This window comes from Podarcis vaucheri (genome assembly GCF_965113315.1).
Source record: "Podarcis vaucheri genome assembly, chromosome: 4".
Lineage (NCBI taxonomy): Eukaryota > Metazoa > Chordata > Lepidosauria > Squamata > Lacertidae > Podarcis > Podarcis vaucheri.
The window spans coordinates 36,748,663-36,766,764 of NC_138762.1; the positions used below are offsets into that span (position 1 = coordinate 36,748,663).

Genomic DNA, 18,102 nt, shown 5'->3' on the forward strand with positions numbered 1-18,102 from the left:
CTTAAGAGAGAACTGCTTCAAGTCACACAATACTGCCCTAGATAGTTTGATTTAGGCTATGTACACAGGCAGCCTCTGAAATGTGCAGGAGTTGTTTTTACAGTGTACACACACCTACGCACAATAACAGCATCTAAACCAGCAGCTACCATGAGGGATGTCTGTACACACAGGTGGGCTTATTTTCAAACTAGTACACAATCGTGTTCTCCATTGCCTTCCATTCAGTTAGTGGTTCCGCTGAGTTTTTGCAAAACAATATATATATATATACTGCAATCTTTCCAAAGAGAGAGCCCAGCAGAATGGGCTTTAATTGGACAAATAGTGTGGAGCAGGGACAACATGGGGTGATGTCATTTGTCCAGCACTCCCCAAATGTGCTTACATCCTGCACTGAATGCACAACATACATAAGAAGAGCCTTCTGGGCAAGGCCAATGGCCCATCTAGTCCAGCTTCCTGTTCTCTCAGAGGGTGAACAGTTGCTTGTGGGAAACTAGCAAGCAGGATATGAGCACAAGAGCATTCTCTCCTCCAGTGGGTTCCAGCAACTGACATTCAGAAGCGGTACTTTCCTCCAACTGCGAAGGCAGAGCATAGCAATTGCGACTAGCAGACATTGGTAGCCTTACCCTCATGAATTTGTATAATCCATCTAAGCTGGTGGCCGCCACTGCCCCCTGCAAGATTGAGTTCCATAGTTTAACTCTGCGTGGCATGAAGAAGTGTGTGCATGCCCTTAATGCACATTTACATCCATATTTGCTAGCTCTGCTGCTTGAAATTCTTTTAACTGGAGATGCTGGGGATTGAACCTGAAGACAATTATTTCCAAAAAATAATCATAATTGAAATATGAAAAAAGGGAGGAACTGAATCCAAATTAACTGAATACTAATGAAAGTTTTACAAAAGAAAGGAATTACCAAAATATTTGTAAATCTAAAAGAAGAAAAGTAACCATTTTCCCGGTGCACATCCTTACCAGCCCATCTCTATCTCCCCCTTTTTTGGTGCCCAAGACATCTGCATGCAGGACACCCACTTTACTAATAGTTGGAGTGTTTTAATAAATTAAACATTTTGTATGGCTCGATGGCTACCTCCTGAGTTACTTGATACTTTCCAAGGGAAAAATTTAAATGTCACCTACACTGGTATAAGTTTTAAGATCTTAAGACTGATTAGCTTTCTCTGTGAACTGCATGTTTTCAAGGGGCTTTTCGGTAGCTGACATCTGAACTGCAGGTAGCAAAAAATGATGCTTGAGATCGCAACAAACAAGTCTGAAATGTCATTGATTCCTGGTTTTTTTCCTTTTTAAATAAAAGCCTGTAAGAGCTGTTTTGAAGACAAACTGTTGCTATTTAACATTTTGGTTCACTTCAGTGATGTGCCTGGGTACAGAAGGCAGACTTGACATGGTCCTCACCTAGAGGGGACTTGTAGATTACAATAGATGGAACAAGACATGGATTTGGATGAAGCCAAAGACGTATTGGCAGTAGGCCAGGGGAGAGATGGAGGGGCAGGAAAGTAAAGTTGGTTTGAGTAAGGGGTGGGATGGTTCAAGGGAACCTGTCTTGCAGGAGATAGAGGTTTGATCAGAAGAAGGCATGGCATCAGGCATAAGAGATGGGAAGGAGGCTAAAAGACATTTGGGAAACAAGCATGTCTACCAGTTGTCTAAGCTCCTGCAAGCCCACAAAGAATGTACAGAAATTATCCAGTCCTTTAAAAACTGTTGCGTGTAAAGCAGGCCCAGAACATCTTACCCGTTGAACCATAAAGAAACTGAATTTCGTTTACGTACTCGGAACCTGTTTCTGTTGATATTAAATAAGTCTACACCAATACCTGCGATTAAACTATTTCTCTATCCACAATCCCTTCCTGTGTGTATGTTTGGTGCTGTCACTGTGACAGCTTTTTAAAATCACCAAATCTATCGCCATGTCTTTCTTTTCATGGCCAGCTGAAAGGATGGCAGTATATAAAGGATGGCAGACTATAAAGAAGGGAAGGACTTGACTGTTGGATTTGTCACCTTTGATGTTTCTGTTGTTTGTTCGTCCTACTTCTGATACTGACAAGTGGCATCTATTTACAATTTCCCAACATTTCATCTCACACTCTGACTAACAGTTTCAAGCATCCACATAGGCTGGTGTTTGGACCAAGACTATACTACTACAGTACAAGTAAAATGCAACTACATGGTCAGGCATCTAGGAAACTTGGGACATGATTAGCTGTTTACTATGACACCTTCCAATCAGCGGTGCCCAAACTTTTTTCAAAGAGGGCCAGATTTGATGAAGTGAACATCTGTGAGGGCCGACCATTTTGCTTGACGTTCTTTGAACCATTAAAATTAAATGCAAATTATATGCAGAGTAAATCAAATACAAATTAAATATTTTATGCAAAGTTCATTGCACACGACATACTTTTCATTTCGTCACATGGATGACAAATCTAAACAGGTGTTAAATCACTCTGCCTTTCATATCTGAAGGCCAGATAAAAAAAACAAAACCAGGAAGCTGAAATATATGTCAGGAAGATTGTAAAGTGGAATACATATTATTGGTAATAAAGTTTGTCAACTTTTAAGTTCAAAAAATATGAACAGCAACATAACACCAGATACACATATTGTGTCCAAATATATTTATACCTGATTTAGACCAACTGACATTAACTGAGATTTGACAATGTATTCCTCTCAATTCAAAACAAAACAAAACTTGCCTGCACTAGTGTGAAGGGTGAAACAGAGATTTGGACTGCAGCACATAGGCTAGGTCTGGTTCAAAGGTAGTAGTTTTGATTTGCAAAATGTCACGCAGGTGAGAGCCACTTAGTCTTGTCCTCACACGGTTCTTGTTAAATTCTTTATAAACAGCCACAGTCTCTTGGCATATCAGACAACAGTGATTCCGTATTTCAGTGAAGAAATATTCCACTCCACCTGTCCTGGAAGCAGCAGCCCTCGCTGTCAACTTTCCTTCTCTTATTTACAGTGGCCATTTTAAAAATTGGCCAGAAGGGAAGAGATCATGTGAGCGCAGTGCCAGAGGTTTTGGTCCAAGTGTGTTCGCCCAAGCTCAAATGAATCCTCAATAAAACATTTGCCAACAGATTTGGCCAGCTCATTCCCACCAGGTAGAAAATATTTGCCCTGCAAATGAAAGAAGAAGGTCTCAGGAGTTGATTTGTCAGAGCATAGATCTTTTCCACAGTCGACAGCTTGAGGAGGCTGCATGGATAGGACTGCTATTTTCCCTGATGGCACAACGAAACCAGATGTTATCTGTGTTAGAACAACCAAAGGTACCATGTGCTGGCACCTATTGCACCAAACAGCTACAGCTCCCAAAATACATATGAGGAAATAGCTATTGAACCCACAAGTTTGCAAGAAATGCAAATGTAGGCTTTCAGAAATCTATGGGACTTCATGTTCAGGAAGATGGGGTTATGAAACAAAGACTGCTATCCCAGCGTTATGCATCCACCCATCTTTCCATTTTTGTCCCACCTGTCTCCAAGGAACTCAAGGCAGTCTATGTGGTCGTTCTCACCTGCCCTCACTTCAACTCTCACAGCAGCCCTGTGAGGTGGGTTAGGCTGGGGGAAAGTGACTTCCCCCTAAACCACAGCAGTGAGTTTTAAGTAAGAGTGGCAATTTGAAGCTGGTTCTCCCCCCAGGCCTCTAACCACTACATCACAATGGCTTTCAAACTTCTGAAAGGAAGGAAGATATGAATAGTGTGTGTGTGTGTGTGTGTGTGTGTGTGTGTGTGTGTGTGTGTGTACACACACAAACATGGGGCAGGAAGAACATTTGAATACTATAAATATGCACACGACTGGCTGTTTTGCAGCATAAAAACACAACACATAATGAAAATAGAAATAAAAACAAGAGCAACCCAATCATCCCACCACACATTTTAAAAGCACCCACTGCAAGAGCAGCATCGGCCAAGCGACCAATCATGCAGCGCCACTGCCGAAGATGCACCAATCGCAGCCCGCCTTGCCCGCCTCTAACCTTCCTTGGTGGAGCGTTGGCTCCAGGGGAGAGCAAGCAGAGCAGCAGGCGCTCAGGGGCCGCAACAGGTTGATTTCTCCAAATTGCCTGTGGGGCCGTTTTAAACCAGGCTGCGGGCTGCAATTGGTCTGCGGGCCGGACTGTGGACATGGCTTACAAGGTGTCTGGCTGGGTGCTGGCAAATGTATTCAGAACCGAAATGCCAATTTTGGTTGTTGTCGACGGACAACAGTAAGGAATTCCATGCTAAAAATAGGTTCTTAAATGTAGATTTATTGAGCTTACTCAATTTTATACATAAAATTTGGCAATTCCAACCAAATCACGCTTTACCCACATCAGCCAGACACTTGCACTGAGCACACAGGTGCATTGGCAACCTTTTTTTTTAATTAAAAAAAGGAAGCCTGATTTATTATATGCAAAAACTATGTACAATATACTTATAAAAGAGTCAAGTCCCATTAGTTGCTCTATTTCAGTAGCATAATTTTATAAATTAATATACAAGTATACTGCATTTTTATACAACTTTATGCATTGATGTATGTATCTGTTTATCTGCTGGTCACTTTAGGAAACTTTTAGCACAACCAGTAAAAAATATTTGCGTTTTGTCAAGATCAAGATTTTCAGAAAATTTCATTCCTAAGTGGAAACTAGGAAAAACCAGAGTTGGCTCAAAGGAAATTTTAAATCACAGCAAGCATACAATGAAAATATATGTACTCAGTAATAGCTGAACTAGTAAGAATGAAAGGAATGTATGAATGAAATATAAAATGGCAGCATAAAAATAAATTGTAAAAAAGAATTTGAGATAACGTGTACTATATGGGTGGTTATGGAAATGTGGAAAAAATCCTGTAAATAAAGAAACAATTGAAAATTAATCTGAAGGACAATATTAATCACACAATAACAATTAGCTAACGGAAACAGCCTGATAACTTCCAATAGAGCACATTTATTTTTGATCCCTAAATTGCATCATGTCCCTAAAATTCTCACTAGTCTAAACTGGTTTTTTTTAAAATGGGAGTTTCCCACCTATTCAGCAATTTAATTTAATGATTAAACAGGTGAGGGAAAGAATTATAGCTATCAATCGAAAGCTGGGATCCGAGGAATAGGTTTCTGTGGATTTAGGGTGGAAAGCAAGAGAGATGAATCCAGGAGGAGCCAAATGGAAAATTAGTTCAGGTAGTAATAGAGAGGACATATCTAAAATGGGAGAGTCTGAGTCTCACAAGGTGATAAAGGAAAAATTAAATACCGGTATCTAGCATGAGTCACTGAAACAGCCCAAATGGGAAAGTATCAAACATGCACACAGTTGATCCCACTTCTCCAAATAGTCTGTAAACAGTAATCTGGACATCATCCATGAAAAATTTACTAGAAGACGCCATAGCATGATACTGTAAAATCTGGAGGTAGAGCTTCCCTTTTTGTAAAATACTGTAATAACCAAATAGTGACCCAGAAATAAGTCTGCAGTACTTAAACAACTGGGAACCACTGCCTTATATCCCTTATATGAATTTTATTGCTATATTTCTGTTGGCCACCTCAATCTACAAAAGCAGATTATAAATACTTTAAAGGTATTAAAAAACAAACTTTGTGGGAGTCCTATGCAGTTTTGATGTAGCCACCCCACTTCAGAAGTCTGAGTAGAGATTCTAGGCTCTTAAGGAGAAAACAACTAGATTTTTTGCCTATTCATTAGTTCTCCAGCCAAAGGCCTAGACACAGAAATCAAGATGTCCAAAGGCATGACAATATCTTGAACTGGGGTCAATGTTAGCAGTCTGAATATTCTTTTGAAATGAGTTATAAGAACAATCTAGCAGTTAAAAAAATGTACACAATTGAACATAAGTTATGCAGGCAAATAATTAAAAGGTTGAAATCGGAAGGCTATTATTTTTTTCTCTTAACATGTAGATTTACTTTACAAGGTTTGCTGTAAAAATGGAACCCCTTTTTTGAAAGAAAATTGTCAGTATTGCTTTGGGCGTAGTTTAAGATCCAGCTGCAATGTGGATATCAAGCAATTACCTGCAATCTTTACTACCCCTCCAGATTCACCATACCATAATTTTACAATGCTTAATATTGCAAGAGACACACCTTGTTCTCCTCTCCATTGATTACCAGGATGCAGAACACCACAGTCCCTAGCAATTAACTTGTTTTGAAAGTTTGATCATTTGCTGAAAGTGATTCCCGTAACCAGAAAGGTGAGTGATGCAAATTTCAAAAGCGGCAGAGCGATCAAATCATTGCCTTCCAATTTTGTAACCAAGGGTTTGGCCCTGAGTACTTGGACGTTTTAATCTGATACCGTGTAATACGGTATATCTGAAGGAGCGTCTCCACCCCATCGTTCTACCCAGACACTGAGGTCCAGCGCCGAGGGCCTTCTGTTGGTTCCCTCACTGCAAGAAACCAAGTTACAGGGAACCAGACAGATGGCCTTCTCGGAGTGGCACCCGCCCTGTGGACATCAGATGTCAAGGAGAACTACCAGACTTTTAGAAGACAACTGAAGGCAGCCCTGTTTAGGGAAGCTTTTAATGTTTGATGTATTACGGTATTTTAATATTTTGTTGGAAGCCACCCAGAGTGGCGGGGAAGCCCAGCCAGATGGGCGGGGTATAAATAATAAATTATTATATTATTACAATCACTTAAAGCAGAGGTTATCAACCTTTTTGGGTCCACGGCTCCCTTGACCAACTATATTCTTTCTGCAGCTCCCTGGTGGGACTCAGGAGCCCAGTTATGTCACCCCTTGCCTGCAGAGCTGGCAGCCTCACGCTTTTTCAAACACCCTCCCTTGGGGAGTGTTCCCTCAGTCTCCTCTCCTCTCCATTCTCCTTGGGAGTCCTCTAGGCAGCCACTGGTGCCACCCCTCGTCTCTGAGCTGCACCCCCTGCCCCAAAGAGAGGTCCCTCCTCACACTGCCCCACAGGGGCCTGGGATTTATCTGTCCATTCCCAACAGCAAGGGCTGGAGGGCTGGCTGGCTGGGCTCCCTCACCCATTTGCTTGCTTATTCTGAAGCCACCTCAGCTGCTGGCAACCAGAACCCCCTGACAAGCCCCACAGTCGCCATTTGACAGCTGAGCTTGTAGCCAGGGCTGCTGCAACAAACAGCTGTGCAAGCCTTTGGGTAGCAGACATGCAAAAAGGCATCAGAGGAGGGAGGGAAGGAAAGGATACAGGCCAGTGTTGCCTGTGGCACCCCTGACCATCATTCAAGGCAACCCAGGGTGCCACGGCACGCTGATTGAAAACCATTAATTTAAACCATTACAGTGGTACCTCGGGTTACATACGCTTCAGGTTACATACGCTTCAGGTTACAGACTCCGCTAACCCAGAAATAGTGCTTCAGGTTAAGAACTTTGCTTCAGGATGAGAACAGAAATCGTGCTCTGGCGGCGCGGCGGCAGCAGGAGGCCCCATTAGCTAAAGCGGTGCTTCAGGTTAAGAACAGTTTCAGGTTAAGAACGGACCTCCGGAACGAATTAAGTACTTAACTGAGGTACCACTGTACATTTATTCAAGTGCTGCTTGTCTTCAAATTTCCCATGTTTATGTTTGGTTTCGCCTGTGCCTCCTGCTTTTCTCCATCCTCCAGCACAATATATGATGCTCATACCCAGATATGCTTGTTTTCTACCTGGCTTGTGGTGATGGTGATAACAATGATTGCACTTTCTTCTTTATGGCTGTGCATCTGTGTACCATACAGCCTGCTGAGACACAATTTTTTGTGGCTCTAAGATAGTACAAAAGAAGATATGCATGAATGAAAAATGATGATGAAAGGAACTGACACATAGCTGTCAACGTTTTCCCTTTTTTAAGGGAAATTCCTTTATTCCGAATAGGATTTCCCTTAAAAAAAGGAAAAAGTTAACAGCTCTGAACTGATAGGAAAAGAAAAACGTGGGTGGCGCTGTGGGTTAAACCACAGAGCCTAGGACTTGCCGATCAGAAGGTCGGCGGTTCGAATCCCCATGAAAGGGTGATCTCCCGTTGCTCGGTCCCTGCTCCTGCCAACCTAGCATTTCGAAAGCACGCCAAAGTGCAAGTAGATAAATAGGTACTGCTCCAGCGGGAAGGTAAACTGCATTTCCATGTGCTGCTCTGGTTCGCCAGAAGCAGCTTAGTCATGCTGGCCACATGACCCGGAAGCTGTACACCGGCTCCCTTGGCCAATAAAGCGAGATGATCACCGCAACCCCAGAGTCGGCCATGACTGGACCTAATGGTCAGGGGTCCCTTTACTTTTACCTAAGACAGTACAAAAGAAGATATGCATGAATGAAAAATGATGATTAAAGGAACTGACACATAGCTGTCAACGTTTTCCCTTTTTAAAGGGAAATTCCCTTATTCCGAATAGGATTTCCCTTAAAAAAAGAAAAAAGTTGACAGCTATGAACTGACAGGAAAAGCTTTCAGGAAGTTCTATACAGGTTGCACGCACACTATATCTTCAAACCACATTCAGATTTATTTATTTGGTTTTTTTTGTTTGCTTAATATACTGCCCTATACCCAGAGGTCTCAAGGCGGTTCACAAAATAAAATCAAAATATAAAACCGCAAAATACATAATCAAAATAAAAACAATACCCCCCCCAAAAAAAAACACATTTTAAATGGCCATAGGATGTAAATCAGATCAACAAAAGGCCTGGTTAAAAAGGAACGTTTTTGCCTGGAGCTTAAAGGTATCTAATGAAGGCACCAGGCGAACTTCCCTGGGGAGAGCATTCCCCAGATGGGGAGCCACTGCAGAGAAGGCCTGTTCTCGTGTTGCCACCCTCCAGACCTTTCGTGGAGGAGGCACACAAAGTAGAGCCTCAGAAGATGATCTCAGGGTCTGGGTAGGTTCATATGGAAAGAGGCAGTCCTTGAGGTATTGTGGTCCTTCAACGGATTTCCCTTGAAGAATTCTAGACATTATAGTTCCCCCTTCACAGAGTTCCAAGCAAGGAGGAGGGGAAAAAAGTATCTCAAAAGTACTTACAATACCTAACATTAGCCACTAGATGGTATGGTATGGCAATCTTTTTTTATTTCTTGGTGCTTTCTTGACAACATTTTTGTACTGTATAGATAAAATCAAACCTATATTCATTTAAGAGTCACCCTGCAATCGGTTAGTGATGAAAGGAAGTGGCCAAAGTTTGAAGGATATAGTATTTCCAATTTACACCTCCCTGTCAATCCTGACATTTGCAAACAAAAGTTATACAGGCTGATCAATGAGGATAACGCTTGTATACGTTTGATGAAATGGACTCTAGTCTATGAAAGTTTATCCTATAACACATTTCTTAGTCTTTAGGGAGCTTCAAGGCTTGTTGTTGTTGCTGCAGAGTAATGCTGCTACCCCTCTAGAATATTTTAAGAATCCTTCCTCGGATCAGACTGAATCCAGACAATATTGATTTCAGCAGGAACTTTTCACAAGGTGATTTATGTTCAACTGCCTTAGGTTGTAATGATATACATGCATACTTGTAAGTCCCATTGAACTCATTGGGGCTTAATTATGAGTAAAGATGCGTAGTTAGTCAAGTTCTAACCCATTACATGTTGCTCTGATTCTTTTTGAAGACCACTTTTGTTTTACAAAAGGAAGCTACCGAATCTGAAATTTGTATGTTTGTATGGCAAGGGGGCGGGAGGGGGGAGGTTCTTAACTTTTCCCCATCAGGTGTGTCAACAGAACTTCCAATGCTCAGTACACAATATGTGGATGGGACCCTCCACTCTATTAACAAAAGAGGATCCAATTTGCAATCAATCAATCAATCATCAATCAATGCATACAGCATGTCTTATGCAGATGTGTATCCTCTTTTGCAGATGATGTGGAGGGTCAAAAAATAAATCAGGGGCCACACACAAGTAATAAAAAGTCTGACAGAGTTTTATTAACAGGTGACACTTTCCTCATAATTTAGAAAATAGAAACGTAGAAGATTGCTGGTTCAGGCCCAAAGCGCATCTAATCCAGTTTCCTGTTCTTTACAACAACCAACTAGATGCTCATGGGAAGCCCGCAAGCAGAACATGAGTGCAACAGCACCCTCTCCACCTGTGAGAAAAACTTTCATGAGTCATGAGTCTCATGAATCACAAACCAGTTATGTTACTGTAGGTCTTTTATTGATTGATCTTAGGCTGGCAGTACTACATTCAGTGCACTACCGAGAGTAGTATTTCTGCTTATGAGGTGTGTGTGGGGGGGTGAGGGCTCCCAAGAGATTTAAGATTTACAGCAACCAAACCTGGGATGCCCATGAGTGGATAAATCCAAGATAAACCTTGTTAAAAAGCAAGCAGTATATTCCAGCAACATTTGTTGTGTGGTTCTCCTAATAACTGGAGCAATATTATCATCACAGGTCAAACAACATTCCCTTTCCTCCTTCTGTTTTGGATTTGAACCACTGACATGAATACACAGTATTATGCATTCATTTTTAGGGCTCGTTCATATCTGGCTGAGCTTAAATCGGCTTTAAGTAGTTAGCGCCAAGTAGAAAGTTTTGCATGTCTGAACTCGGCAGAACATCGCCCTCGCACCCACTCATCTAATCCCAACTATCTCTGTTCTAAATTTCTTCATCAGCGTGAATCATCCTTGTCTTTTGCATGCCCTTTCTTTCTGCCTGGTTCAGCTTTAGGAAGAGAAATTAGCTGCTGGTCTTCTCTCTCCCCCTCCCAGTTTCTGTCATTTTTTTCCTGACTGGTGCTTTCCACACACAAGCTCTTGCGCTATTTTCATTATGTTTCTCTTGGCACTGGAAGTGTGAAAGCAGAAAGTATAAGTAATTTTGAAGCAGCCGTTCACAGAAATGAAGTCTGAAGGATTTTAAAAAGCGTCAATTAGGAGGCATAAATGGGTAACTCTTATACACACACATTGACAGGCAGAAGAGAAATCCAGAAAGATTAGCAACGTTCCCACCACTCTTGCCAAATTTTGCAGCTACGTATGAAAGGTGCTTTTGTCTTACAGGTCAGGTACTTTGTCATACTTAACAAATTCTTACCACTTGAAATAAGGAAGATTTTTCCACTGCTGCAAGCACTCAGGTTGAGTTGGATCGAGGAGTTATGGCTCTGCCACTGTGCTGCTTTCATGACTTTGAGTGTGCTCTTTCCCCTCAGTTCTTTCTCAAGATCTTTCCGTAGAAAGCATAATTCCAAATAGTTTTGCCACCTTGTGCTGCAATTCTGCCTCCTGCTTAGCATAGAGTAGAGCAGTTAACATGGTGCCCTTCAGATGTGGGTGGATTACAAGTCCCAATCATCCCTGGCCATTGGCCATGCTAGCTGGCACTGATGGGAGTTGGGAGTCTAGCAACATATATGGAGGGCAACATATTGGCTACCCGTGGAGCAGAGTGAAGTTTTTTTTAAGACTGCAATCCTATGGACACTTAAATTGAGTGTGGTAAAGGTAAAGGGACCCTTGACCATTAGGTCCAGTCGTGACCGACTCTGGGGTTGCGGCGCTCATCTCGCTTTATTGGCCGAGAGAGCCAGCGTACAGCTTCTGGGTCTTTGGCCAGCATGACTAAGCCGCTTCTGGCGAACCAGAGCAGCACACAGAAACGCCGTTTACCTTCCCGCCAGAGCGGTACCTATTTATCTACTTGCACTTTGACATGCTTTCAAAATGCTAGGTTGGCAGGAGCAGGGACCGAGCAACAGGAGCTCACCCCGTTGCAGGGATTCGAACCGCCGACCTTCTGATCAGCAAGTCTTAGGCTCTGTGGTTTAACCTACAGCGCCACCCGCGTCCCTTCTTGGGTGTGAGTTGCACTGAAATTGGTGGGCCTTAGTACTCAGTAAAACATAACACATGGAGTCACATCGTCGGTCCATTGAGTGAGCACAATACTATTGCCTACTATTACAACTGACAGCAGCTCTTCAGACAGAGGCCTTCCCATCCCTGATCCTAAAGCTCCTTTGAATCCGAGATACCTGGGACCTTCTGCATATAAGGTATCTGCAAGACCCCTAAGCTATGTCCTCTCCCTAGCATTTTAACTTCACAGAGCAGCATGAGGCAGGGACCTGAGTTTGAAGGCTGACAGCTAAAACGCTAATGAGAGCACCAAGGCTAAGCTATGAAACCAGACAGCTGAGGCAAGGGCTGTATCATTTGACCCTGTGGACTGTTGCTACTCCACCACAGATAATGGCAGGCTGGGCAACCTGTGCTTCCTCAGGTGTTGTTGAGTTGTCATCTATCATTGCCCATACTGGCTGGAGCTGATGGAAGGAGAACACTACTTGCCCGTGTTCATCTTTGAAATCCAATGCGTACAAATGCTAACATGATAGCCAGTTTTCTCAATGCATTTAAAAGCAAGATTCTGTTGTGCATTACCTTTGGTGCCTCTGGATATGCCAGGGCAAATGCATACAACAAAATGACTGTTTTGATAGGTCTGGGAATTTTAAGGTGCCTCCAGACTGTCAGGTTTTTTGCAGGAGGGATTCAAGTGCATACCAACATATTTAGGCTTGCACAATTAAAGTGGATTAAAGTGCCCTGTTGCTTTAGCTCAGTGGTTTTTTTTTACTAGAGCTTTTATGGTTTGGAAAGGAACAGCAAAACACATTCAAAAGTGTGGAATGAACGAAAGATTAATGGGGAGAACAGCCCACAAGCAAGTCAGCATGCTTGAGCATAATAAATGATCATTGTTATACAACTTCCCAGAAGACGTATCAGAATGAATAGTCAATCGCAACCATATTCAGTCAAACCTTGTGCAAGCATGTGATGAATGCTCAATAAACAGAACACCTGGAGGAGCCCTTAACTGGTTTGGAACTGCCCAGCTGGGCACATTGTGTTCTGCTCTCAGAATTTGATTCACAGTCCCCCAGCACATATTCTTCCCAGTCACTGTATTGATCAATACTCAGTGGGTCGTCATTTTAGATCCTTCCTGGCTCATAAGAATGTAAGGAGATCCTGCTGGATCAGGCCAATGGCCCATCTAGTCCAGCATCCTGTTCTCACAGCGGCCAACCAGAAGCCGATGGAAAGCTCACAAGCAGGACATGCGCACAAGAGCCCTATCCTCTCCTGTGGTTTCTGGCAACTGGTATTCAGATGCATTGATGCCTCTTACCATGGAGGCAGCCGTCATGGCAAATAGTCATTGATAGTCTTATCCTCTCCCCTGAATTCGTCTAATCCCCCTTTAAAGCCATCCAAATTGGTGGCCATAGCAAACGCACTTATTTCAGGATCTGCCTTTAACATGTGTAATGTACTCTTGTAGTCTAATCCTTTCTGTATTTCCTTACTGAGCTCGAAGCTTACTCCCACAACAATGTGTGCAGGATTGTCTTGAACATTTTAATCCTGCGTAGAGCAAGGCATCCCTAAGGCAGCCGACTTCAGTGGACAGGCACACCTGGCTGCACAGGACTGGACTGCAAATGAGGAAATGTATCTGCTCCTTGGGACAATTAGCTTAAAGCGATTAAGGCCGGCGGTGTTGTGCATCAACACAACCTGATGATGTAATTATATAGCATCTCTCGAGAGAACGGGAAGGCTTCACCCACTCAACGTTTCCTGGCTACGTGGAAAGTTTCAAAACGATCATCTTTGCGAAGGGGTAGCAGCAATCTTGGGCATCTTTCCGCTTACTCAGGCAGGAGAGTGCAGAGGTTCACACATGCTTGCTTCATGCCCACAGTATCTGCTGTAGGCAGTGCTGAGGCAGGAGGCGGAGGGAAGTCCCAGGGAAGAGGCTCCACAATGAATTCATGCATCTGCCTCTGGCACCTGGCGTGGCGCTCATTCTGCAAAAACAGGCTCAGGAGATGTATTCAAGCCTGTGTAGATGCTAGTAGGCTGTAAAATTCTGTGGCTGCTTGCTCAAGCTGGTATGGTACACCCTAACGTAAGTGTGATTATGCACACGTATACCCCAGTTGCCATGGATATTTTATCCAGTAAGCTTTGAAAACCATGTTGCTGGAAATCTACCAGCTCTAACTCTAGCTTTAATGTAAACTGGTTGAAGATTTCGGTCACTGGCAAGTGCTTGGTTGAGCAAGTCTAATTCTAATACAATGATAACTTAGGTTAATAACTTAATTCGTTCCGGAGGTCCGTTCTTAACCTGAAACCGTTCTTAACCTGAGGTACCACTTTAGCTAATGGGGCCTCCCATGGCCGCTGCACGATTTCTGTTCTCATCCTGAAGCAAAGTTCTTAACCCAAGGTACTATTTCTGAGTTAGTGGAGTCTGTAACCTGAAGTGTCTGTAACCCGAGGTACCACTGTATGCCAATCCTTTCCCCATCACTGACTACTGCTTAAACCCATCTTGAAACGGCATATGATGGATAAGGTGAGATATAAATATACTTAATAAATAAAATTAAATGAGTGTATCCATTTCCCTAGCTCTCTAGCGTACGCATCTGACATTTTCATCCATTCAAACCTACTGGCTCCAATCCAGCGCTCATGAATATCTTCCCAGAGGTACAGAACTGCTGATGGAAATGTAGGCAGACCTGGCCTCCCTGGGGCAGAACATCCTGCTTGGTAACTGCTCTGGAATCTAGAGATAGATTTGTGATATCCACCAACTCAAAATGAGTCAGATCCCCTAAGCCATGCAGGTGCCTTCAACGGCTGAACTTTTAAGAAAGGGCTCGTGTTTCTTGCGCTGTTTATCTGAGCCCTGTGACGTGAAAGGCCTTTATGGTTGCCCGCATGTCACTGTCCGGTTGAGAGAAGTGAGCAAAGCACCCCAGGACATCATTGCTGCCGTACTGAGATTGGGGATGACCGTCAGTCCTCAGTCAGCGGATGAGTAGGGCTGGGCCTGAGTCTTGCGGTACAGGAACTGGGCCCATTCACACCTGTCCCTCTTCCTGTTTTGGTAGTAACTTCATAGTGCATTGGTCTTTCCCACATGTCCTCATCCCCAGTCCTGGCTGGCTATCTGTCAGCTTCTATACAAGGCTTCTCAGTGTTACGAACCCTTAAGGGAGAGAGGGGGACTGCTTAAATCAAAAGCCCAGTGGGTCGTAGAGATGTGCTGAATTTTATACAGAAGTGTAAAGGTACGAATGAGAGAGCACCATATATTGCAAGGTATTCCAAAGCAATACTTGACCACACTACACGTAGGTGGCTTTAGATCAGTGTTTCCCAACCTTGGTTCTCCAGCTGCTTTTGGACTAAAGTTCTCATCATCCCTGACCACTGGTCTTGCTAGCTAGGGGTGATGGGAGTTGTAGTCCAAAAACAGCTGGAAACCCAAAGTTGGGAAACACTGCTTTAGATAGATAGATAGATAGATAGATAGATAGAGACAATTGCCCTGAAGAAAATGATCACAACTTTATTTTATCCCCTGTTGGGCCAGGTTTTGTCACTGCCAAGGTCAGAGTTACTTAATTTTAGTTTCAAAAATCAAACAGAATATTTTCAGGATATTTACTCCTTGCTCTGGAAGCATAGTCTCAAAACCAGTAAATGCACTCCTTCCCTGACCAGCCTATTGACCATGTTGACAACCTTGGCTGGAGAGGAGAGACTAAACATTCCTAAAGACACAGTGGATCCTTGCTGACACACACACACACACACACACACACACACACACATGCCTGGCCTAGGAAAGTTACCATTCCCACAGAAAGCAAAAGTCCATCCAAAACGGAAAGCGAAAGGAGTCCGGTTTTCATAAAGAACTTCGTGCAGGTCTCTAAAAACAGATCTTTTGACTGCCCTTAACGAACGGTGTGCAGCGCTATTTGCATTGAGGACAACAACAAAAGCACCCCTGGAGCCTTGACTACTTAGTCCTCTCCGTCGTCAGGGCGCCGGTCCGGGTTTTCCGGCAACTCAGCGGGGTGGGGAACGTCCCGGTGACCGGCTCGCCCAGCGAGGGAATTTCCTCCATGCCGAAAAAGTCCGAGCTGCAACTCTCGTCCCTCCACCCCGACTTCCTCTCTCACGTCACGACATTCCCCTTTCACCCCTCCCCCTTTTAACCATTGCAACACCAACCAGGCAACTCAGGACTGAATCACAGGCGATAATGATATCGGGGCGTGCGGGGGTGGGGGTGGGGGGGGGGGAGGAAAGAATCCCCGAAGACCTCGAGCTTCGTTGTGAAACTTTCCCTTTTGGCTGGAGAAGCAGCACGTGGCGGTAACGGGTTTGGGGCGGGGGGAACTTCTGCCGGCAGAAATTTTAAGCCTCCGAGGGAAATGTTCGCTTTGCCATAGAGACGGAGCGCATAAGCAGCTGAGGACCCGTTAAGCAGCCGGGATCGTTCCCTGAAACCTAGCTTCACTCCCGAGACATGAAGGTATATAAATATATATGTTTCCTTATCCTTTAAAAAGGCGAAACCGTGTGCTTTTCACACAAAAGCCATTTCTATTGGGGTGTGGGAGAGAGAGGAAGAGGCTTCTTTACAGGTGCATAGCAGACAGACCTTGGCATGAAGGTTTCCACCAGCTGAATTTCTGTCTAAAACACTTTTATTGTCCATTCCGGGTCGCCCAACCACTATCATAGTGTCCTTTCTCTTGGCAGATCAAGATGAGCAGGTGACAGCAAAGGTTGCAAAGTTTTTAGCTGGGGCAATCAGAATAAGATCCACTATTTGTCTATTGATTCAAAACCCTAAAATGTATTTTATATAATTGACTTTTTATTTCTATTCTTTGTATATCGTATTGTTGTTTTATTGCTGTGGCCGATGGCTGACGCAAATAAAGATTTGTTCGTTCTGTTAAAAACACAGAGGTTCTGTCAACAAACAAACAGCAAGCCTGGTTTAAGTTTGGGAAACTTATTTCAGGTTGTTATTGTTATTCCTGTTGGACCAGATGGCCCTCGGAGTCCCTTCCAACTCTGCAATTCCATTATTCTTTTATTTGCACGTGGGAAATCTGAGGTTTGTGGGGCAGGGAGGGGAAAGGGGGTTTGTTGCCTCTCTGGTTATTGAAAGCCAACTTTTAAGAAAAACACACACAGATGTGGCTGGCTGCACATGCGCACCTGCTGGCTCCAAATAGAATTAGTTGTGCTTAACTGCCAGTAAAAATCATTAGATGAGTTGGTCCTGACTGACAAGTCATCTTGAACTGACAGGAACTTCAGTGTCAGTCAATGGAGCTGGATTAGGGTGTCTAAGTATGAATGGGAATGATGGACAGTTGAGATGGCAAGGTAGTGTGGACGAGCAGCTATTTCTGGCTTAGAGCAAACCCAACATGGAGTGTGGTACTTTTAAAGCAAACATGTTTATTGTGGCACAAGCTTTTGTATTCTAGAGTCCATATTATCAGATCAGACTCAGGAAGTGTTATCCTAAACTGGCAGGTGTGTGTGTTTGAAATAAATCTCTATCTGTAAATAAACACACACACACACACACACACACACACGCACGAAGTGAGGTCAGGAGGAAATGAATGCAACAAACAAGGCTCTGATAATCATGTGTAAAGCTTAAATGTATGTAAAATGTAAATGATTACAGTGACCACCCTAAATCTACATTGATAACACAAACATCCACGTAATAACCCACCAGCTAATTTACAGGGCTCAGAAGACACTTTCTGTATGAACTTGTTTGCTACCTTGGAGCCTCTGTCTCAGAGAATTCTGGGAACTGCTGTGCTGGCTCTTCAGGAAGCTGGTACCCTCCAGATGTTTTGTACTGCAGCATCCATCAGGCTAGCAAAGGCTGTGCCGCACCATAACTCTACTAGCACCCCAGGATAGCAACAGGGGAGAAAAGTCTATCTACTGCACATGGGCAAGCCCACCACTGGACCAGTTAATGGGTTGAGGGCCCACTTCCATCTCTGGGTTCCTCTGAGCCATCCTTAATGGAGAGAGATACTGGAGCTTGGGGAAGTAGGTGCTATTTTCCTCCTGCATCCTAGTCCAGACAATGCTTAATGCTGAGAGGGTCCTGGAGA

The 18,102-nt window shown here is 43.5% G+C and overlaps 2 protein-coding genes across 2 annotated transcripts in view; one reads left to right on the forward strand and one right to left on the reverse strand.

Moving 5' to 3' along the window:
* RPL24 (ribosomal protein L24) overlaps positions 1 to 18,102 on the reverse strand; it is a gene marked incomplete at its 5' end in the record, with an annotated part of 401,376 nt that overhangs the window by 39,247 nt on the left and 344,027 nt on the right. The gene's annotated exons all lie outside the window — the stretch shown is intronic.
* Positions 16,337 to 18,102, forward strand: part of NFKBIZ (NFKB inhibitor zeta) — a 35,204-nt gene continuing 33,438 nt past the window's right edge. The window contains exon 1 of the mRNA XM_082219733.1: positions 16,337 to 16,472. The gene's annotated coding sequence lies outside the window, so the exon portion shown is untranslated. The remainder of the gene's footprint in view (positions 16,473 to 18,102) is intronic.